The sequence below is a fragment of the Adiantum capillus-veneris genome, chromosome 29 (assembly GCF_014529385.1).
Source record: "Adiantum capillus-veneris isolate H3 chromosome 29, ASM1452938v2, whole genome shotgun sequence".
NCBI lineage: Eukaryota > Viridiplantae > Streptophyta > Polypodiopsida > Polypodiales > Pteridaceae > Adiantum > Adiantum capillus-veneris.
In genome coordinates, this window is record NC_140959.1 from 109810179 (window position 1) to 109817721 (window position 7543).

General features: G+C 40.1%; 2 pseudogenes; one reads left to right on the forward strand and one right to left on the reverse strand.

Moving 5' to 3' along the window:
• Positions 1 to 2348: 2348 nt before the first annotated feature.
• Positions 2349 to 3504, reverse strand: LOC147419743 (uncharacterized; annotated as a pseudogene).
• Positions 3505 to 4259: 755 nt separating this feature from the next.
• LOC147419744 (uncharacterized) lies at positions 4260 to 6123 on the forward strand (annotated as a pseudogene).
• The last annotated feature ends 1420 nt before the right edge of the window (positions 6124 to 7543 follow it).

Sequence of the window (7543 nt, forward strand, 5' to 3'; positions counted from 1 at the left end):
GAAATATCACGTTGGACTCTTCTCATTTTCTACCTTATATGAATAACGTCATGTTTTGCTCTTCTTAACCTCTCTAAATATTGATTCTTTGACATTCTAATCTATGTTTCTTTCCTCTCTATTGTAGACCGACATCCTCTATCAACAATGTGAGCAACAACAAGGTCTGATAGTATATGTTAAGCACTACTACTTAGTTTGCATTCGATGTTTGCTAGCACATATAATGTTGGTTTTCCATTTTTTTATGTAGAGACTTTTCAACCTTTTCAAACAAAACATTGCAACAAGAAAAAAACCAAATCTGGAGCAGCGAGTCTATGTTAGCGACAAACAAATTGCTTTGCTCAACCTTGCGGGCTATCGTCCGGGCACATACATGAAGGGATTCTTGAACTACACAGAATTGCGTGCATTTATGGACAAGTATGCGAACAAGTCCGCGGAGAATAAGACTATGGGAATCAAACAAGCAACAGGTCAGTTTTATCAACACACAAAACTCCTTTTTTACACATATAGATACATGCCAATGGACTAACACAATTTACTTGCACATGCCTTACAAAGAGATCATCATAAAGTTGGGCATAGATATTGATGTGCCCGAGGAGCACATGACTATAGAGGATGCAAATCACCTTCTACGGATAAAGACAAGCATCGGACCATATGTTCTAGAAATGCTCTTGTACACCTACGATATTGAACCCATAGAACTAATGGACATGTCAAACAACGACGCAAGCAAGATTTTGACCAACTTCAAGAAAGAGTGCAAAGAATATACACCGTCTATCACAACACAAAAATTCACATGGAAGCATGACAAAGAGCTTTACGCATTGCGATTCAAATAGTTTGACCCATATGCCTACATTAACAACCAAGCCCAGCCTATAGATGAGCTTCTTTTTTTAGTTAATCAAATTTAATTGCATGTACTCTTTCATGTAATGATTTTTGCTTTTATTTTCTCTTTTTTCATCTCAAACTGCCATGACTCTTGCCATTCAGAACAGGACAACAAGAACCATGTAGTGCTGCTTGAACAAGACAACACATGCATCAAGAGGCATCGAACAGTAGATACACAATATGCTCCATCACGTGCATAAGGAATGGACGCAAGTATGTAGGCATCACTAACAACGACGATAGAAGGAAGAGGGAGCACACTCGAAACCCTCCTTCAAAGATGTGTAATGATGTGCTCTGCTTCAAACCTTTTGTTAAAAACTTCATTTTGCACCGCTCGTCACTTGTAGAACATTACATGTAGCAAGAATAATAGAAAAATCAATGATTTGTAAGTATAATACCACAAGCTCCACTGGATACAACATCTTGCAAGCTCACCTGCCACACTGCACGAAATATACATATCTAAAAGAAACAGGAAAAATATGAAATCTTCTAAATCCTGATAACATCTTCCTCGTCTTGTCTTCCACGTTTCAACTTAATGTGATCGCATTTATATACATTTTGATAACTTCAACTGGACTTACTTTTGAAATGCATTCAATTTTGAATACCTTGTAATTTGAACAATATGCACCCTAGCTGATGCTGTATGTTCACCTCTACTACCCCATTTTCCACATGTTGCCACATTCATACGTGTTTTTCTAATTTCAAATTGCGTTTGGCTAAATTAGAGTGTGATTTTTCAATTTTTATTTTGGTCTTCTTAATGTTTTCTACTGCACTCTACTACCTCAAATTCACAATGTGTGTCTATTAAGGCTGGGTTCAAACAAGGCGGAGGCAAGAAAATGCAAAGGGGCATGGAGAGTACATGGAGCTCAACCATTGGATCTGCTTGACGTCTACATTTCCGAACCCACCTTCAGAAAAGGAGACCCCCCCCCCCCCCCCCCCCCCCTCCAGGAAGAAGTAGACTTCCGCTTGTAGCCACCAACGGGAAGGACGTGTATTCGTCGTTAGCCTGGTGGGCGCAGGTGCAAGCCAATTAGGTGTTGCTCTGCTCGCTGCTATTAACCCTTGCTGATGTCGGCCTTTGTGAACAAACAATGCGGAAGTATTATGGTGACGGGAGTGCTGCCGCCGCCCTCGTGAATCCACCCTAACACTAGGTATTTTTTTGTCGAGGCCAACCAAACCAAACTAGTTTTATCTTTTTGGCATGCCCAAAGGGCAAAGGCTATAGAGACGCCTTCTCTTTTTGCTGACTAAAATGTTTTGATTTTTTATAATTCATTTTGTGAATTTTTACGGAGAAGCAGTACTTGGTATGATTAAAGTGGCTGGGTGGGTGGCCGTTACTCATCAAGATAGCATCCTAAGAGGTTGGTGAAGCTAAGGCTTTCTGAGGTGTAGGGTATTCATTGGTTTCTTCGAGATAAGTGAAGTGATGGGGTGTCATCGTGGCGCCTACGTTTTCTCGTTCTTTAAATGAAGGCTGTGAGCTGTGAGTCTCCGGGTCTTGGGGTGAGGTGATGTTCTTGATGAGGCCTCCAGCTGTGTGTGCGGGTTGTGCACCTCGAGGTGAGGGCACTTGAGTGTGAGTTAGGGTTGGGTTCTTCTATGTCACTTGGTGATGGGAGGGTAACGAGGTCTCGTTCTTCTGCAGTATGACCTGCACTGCAAGCTACATTGCTGCAAGGGTGGTCCAGGCAAAGGTACCACCTACGTCCCGTTTGCTCCTTTCATGCGTATACCCCATGCGTGATAGTGTCATGCACTTTATCGAAGTTCTGTTTCGGCTAAGGTGATGTCCCGACACAGCTCTGAGGGCGGCCTAGCCAAACGCAGCACCTGCGCGTTTTGAGATTGGTAGCATAACGAACTGGGGCTCGTCGGAATGGAAGTAGTGCTCCTTGAAGGCGCCACCAGAGCTTGGTTAACCTGCTACACAGCGCTCTTCTTGCCTGGTTTCACAAAGGGTGCCATGGTGTGGGCGTTCGGGTCTGCAGCTGTTCTGCAACACGTGTCCTCGTCGCCATGGCAGTTGTGGTCCTTGAAGCCCCCACCATAGCATGCTTAATGGGCTACCAAGTGCTCTTCTACCCTGTTTTGATAGAGGGTCCCATGGTTTGGGCGCTCGGGTCTGCAAGAATTTGTTCTCGCAGGGTGGGGGTGGTGATTACCTTGGGAGCGTCGACATGAATTGCAAGTCTGCGAGTCCCTGCAGAGGCAGTTGGATACAAGCATCAAGATCTTCAATCTGGTAGCCAACTGGTGGTCCTTGAAGCCCCCACCTGAGCCCACGTTCTGGCGAGTCCCTGTAGAAGCAGTTGGATACAAGAAGGAAGATCTCCAATCATAGGGTATCTCCCTTCACTTGATACATGAGGTTCCAAGGAACGGTTGCATTCTACTGGCTCGGTTCAAGGAGGAGGAGCCCTTTGTGTCACTGCTTGTGTTTGATTTTGTTTTATGGTCTGGCTACTTTATGAACCTTACCTTGTTATGCATTGTATGCTGTGTGTACCATTCGCGCCAGTTCTGCTTTTGTGTATGATTGAATGGACTGTACATTTGCAAATGGCCCATCTGTGTGTGTGTGTATGTGTGTGGTCGTCTATTGTGCATGTTGTGTGATGCTGTTTTGTTTGATTATCGAGCAGAGTGTGCTACATGCAGATCTTGGTTTTACCAGCTTGTATTTGGGTTAAGTTTCTCTGTTTTATCTTATGGTGGTCTGGAAAATAATCAAGCCAGCAGGGGGTTATATTGGACTAAGTTAATTGGTTATATTAAATGAATGTTATTTGTTGCTGCCTTTGCATTTAAATCATCAAATTTGTTCTTGTTTTTTAGTAGAATATTGTAAACTTAAATTTAGTGTGTGAAATTTGTCTTTGAATTTAATTTTTCTTTATTAAATCTTTACTTAAAACAATAATTGTTTTTTGAAAAAAGAAACGGCTCTAATCATTATTCACTAACTTCACGCTTTGATTAAATTAATGAAATGATTTTTGATGTGAATAAACTTTTTATAGTGATACTTATAAATTTATATATATATATATATTTTAAAAATGTCATGATTGTTTTGTAAGCCTCATAAAGGCATTCTTTTCAAAGACCAAGATATTTATTGATCAGTATGAATGTGAAGGCTTTTAACTTTACCCTCCTGACTCTCTTTATAAGCTTCCTAAAGCCACAAATCTTTCTATCCACTGCTCTGCAACAGCAAACTCTCTATATTTCTAAGTATCAGCTAGCTCATCTTATCTCTCTCGAAGGTTGAGTATCAACCTGCTGCTTACAAGCTCAACATAACCATGGATACATCAATGGATGGTTAGTACCATCTATTTGGGCTGTGTTTGATGTCTTTGTTGAGCTGTGTTTGATATGTTTCAAGAGCTAGAGCTTAAACTATTCCTTTGTTTAGATGTGGCTGCTCATGAGATTCCATTCTCTCCACTTCTGGATTTTGATCCAACACCACCAACACTAGCTTCCAAGGCTCTTGATAGTGCTGCAACATCCAACCTTTCACCCTCTCCTAGGTTGAAAAGTCGGAGTCTTGGGTCTTCTCCCATATCCAAAAAGATAAGTCCTAAGGGAGCTGTGAAGAAAGCATCCATGTCCTTGAAAAAGGCTTTCCAAATCGCTAGAGGTGAATGTTAAGCTATTTTTTGCTGAATATTGTTGGCCAAAATTATTGCCTTATAATCTTGTTTCTTTTTAGGTAAAGCATCTAGGTCCTTGGCAGATACTGCATTCTCCTCTCCCTTGGTTAAAGATGATGACTTGAAAGAGGACTTAAATGTTGAGTCTTTTTCTTCTCAGTTGGCCATTACACTAGCGCGAAGGCTTTTAACCATCTCTGAATTGTCAGAAACTGTGAATTTTAGGTTTGCTTTGGAAGGAAAAGTACTCAGCAAATATGGTACTTACAAAGTACCCAAGTCAAAATTTGGTAGATACTTGCGTGCAGACCTGCTAGATAGAGAGTCTCGTCACACTATTACCTTTGTTGTGACTGAAATTTACCTCTCCGACTTTGTTGAGGCATTTGCTGTGAATGACTATGTTCGAATAGAGGGAGGTTGTGTGAAGAGAGCCATTGTAAAAGATGGTGGGACATGTTTATGGGCATTATATGCTGATGCTACTACATTGTTCATAAAAGCAGAGCCTTTTGATTGATGTCTCCAACTTTATCCTGAGCAAAATATCAAGGACTTGCTCTCCCAAGATGCTATTGGTAATGACTTTGTTTCAACAATAGCATTTATAGTTTTGAAGGTAGAGAACGCTATTAAAAGTGACGGAACTCCAAGCTATTGGTTGACTGTTGCTGATGGGCCATCAACAAGTGATCGAGCTAGTGTAAGAATCTCTTCACTCTTGTGCCCTAATAAGCTTTACTAAAACTTCATTTATTTGTTTATGTGTTTTTTCTAGCTTCTATTTGTGCCTACTGGATGTGTTGACTACCAACTTATGGTACATGAGGTTCAAGCTAAAGGCTTTTACACTTGTGGTGCTCGCAACATCAACATTTTGAAGCAGTTGTCTAATACTTTAAGTGTTATGGATGCTACAATATTGTGTTCACTTCCTGATTCTCTTTCCAATCTGTTTCAAGAATATTTGCACAAATAAGTTTCCAATTTGGGCTTTGGGAAGAAGGTTAAAAATCTCACTTTGCAAGGTTTCGCAGTTGTATTTTTTTACTTAGCTTTTTTTTTGTAGGTGTTTGGCACTTTGGAGATCGCAAGCGTGAACAGTTTGGATGTTGAATACTCTTGTGGATTATGCAAGGGAACAAATGTTAGCCATCAAGCCATCAACCCTTTTTGCTACACTTGTGGTATGAAAACACAAATTGTAAAGTCTCCCTTGCTGCCCGCTAGAATCTATCCTCAAGATGGAGTGGTCGTTGCTGTGATTTTACAAGGTGCTATTGTTGACTCCATTCTAGGCTTTTCCCAACCGTTTTTCCACTACTTTGAGCATAACCTAGTAGAGCTGAAATCTTCCTTGCTTAACTTCAAAAAGGCGGGATGGTTCACAATCAACAAGGGGGGTTTTGTTGTTTCATTCAAAGAAGAGTGAAACCTTGCTTTATCACCATTTTGCAGCAGTTACGACTATGGGTTTGCAATTGTATGTGGATGGCCAGCTTATGTATAGGCTCTCAGATTTGGAATCTTCTTTTCCTAATAACAAAGATGTTTTGCAACCACTTTTGTATATTTTCCATTCCCAAATATCAATTCAGTCTTTGGAATGTACACTCTCAGATATGCTTGTGCAAGAAATTGAATCAAGAAATGTGGATACTATTAAAGTTTGGATTAAGTCATGGTTTTCTTATAAGCACTTTGTGTCATCTAACTTGAAAGAACTTATCTTGTCATTGCTACTCACTCGTCAATCGTCTTTGATGATAAGTGTTGAATTGGTTAAAAAGGTTTGTAGACTCATGAACGAAACATGCAAAATATGTTTTTTTCAAGCAGGAGTCTTCACTAATTCTATCTTTGTTGGTGGATCTAAATGTGCTTCCTCATCTTCTCTTCCAACACTAGTAGCCTTGAATAGAAACGGTGACTACTTTTGGTTTCCTGTTGGGCCAAAGCCTCATAAACATATGCGTTGTGTATGGAGTCAAGATGCCACATCGCAATTGACTGCATTGCTTAGAACAAACAATGGTAGTTCTCATCAAATTGCAAAGACATTCTCAGACTTGCATTCAACCTCTTTTTCTTTAAAGCAAATCAAGACCAAGATATACAACATGTGTAAGTCATCAAGAATCCATCAACTAAGCAAGCTTGACTCTTCCACGAAATCTTCATTGTTTGCAAAAAACATAGAAGATGTGCCTGCATATCCTTGTTCATCTTGCAACTTTCTTTTGTTTCATCATAACTTGCAGAATGTCACAAAACCAGAGTTTGCATTCTTGAGACAAATACAACAGTTGCCTATTTGTGAAAATGTTGGATTCCAAGTTTGTTACGCATGCAAATCTGCATTAAAAAAGAGACAACAACCAATGTTTTGTATGGTGCAAAATATGGAATTTGGATCTAAAATACCTAGTGTAGAAGCATCGAACACAATCGAGAGCTGTCTTGTGTCATTGCGAATACCATTTGCACAAATACGTGAGTTGAACTTTGAAGGTCAGTTTGGTTTGCGTGGAAGTATTGTAAATGTAATGGCAGACTTGTCTCGAGTGCAAAAAATGTTGCCACGATTTCTTAGTGAAGAAGCTTCTGTCTTGGTAGAGATCAAACGAAAACTCAGTTACGACCATGCTTGCCTTAGTGGTATTGTGCGTCCAACTTTTGTGCATCGTGCATTAGTAGACCTTAAGAAAACACCATTATATATTGAGTATGGCGCCACAATTGACACCTCTTGGGTAACCAATTTTACAGTTCAAGCAGATATCATTTGTTCTCCACAACAAGAATTTGACGATGACATAGATGCAATAGACACATTGGTGCATGACATTTATAGTGCTCAACAAGTTGGTGATCATAATGGTCAGGTTGCAATTGTTTCTCCTTGTGAAGGATTTACACCTTTGAGTGTT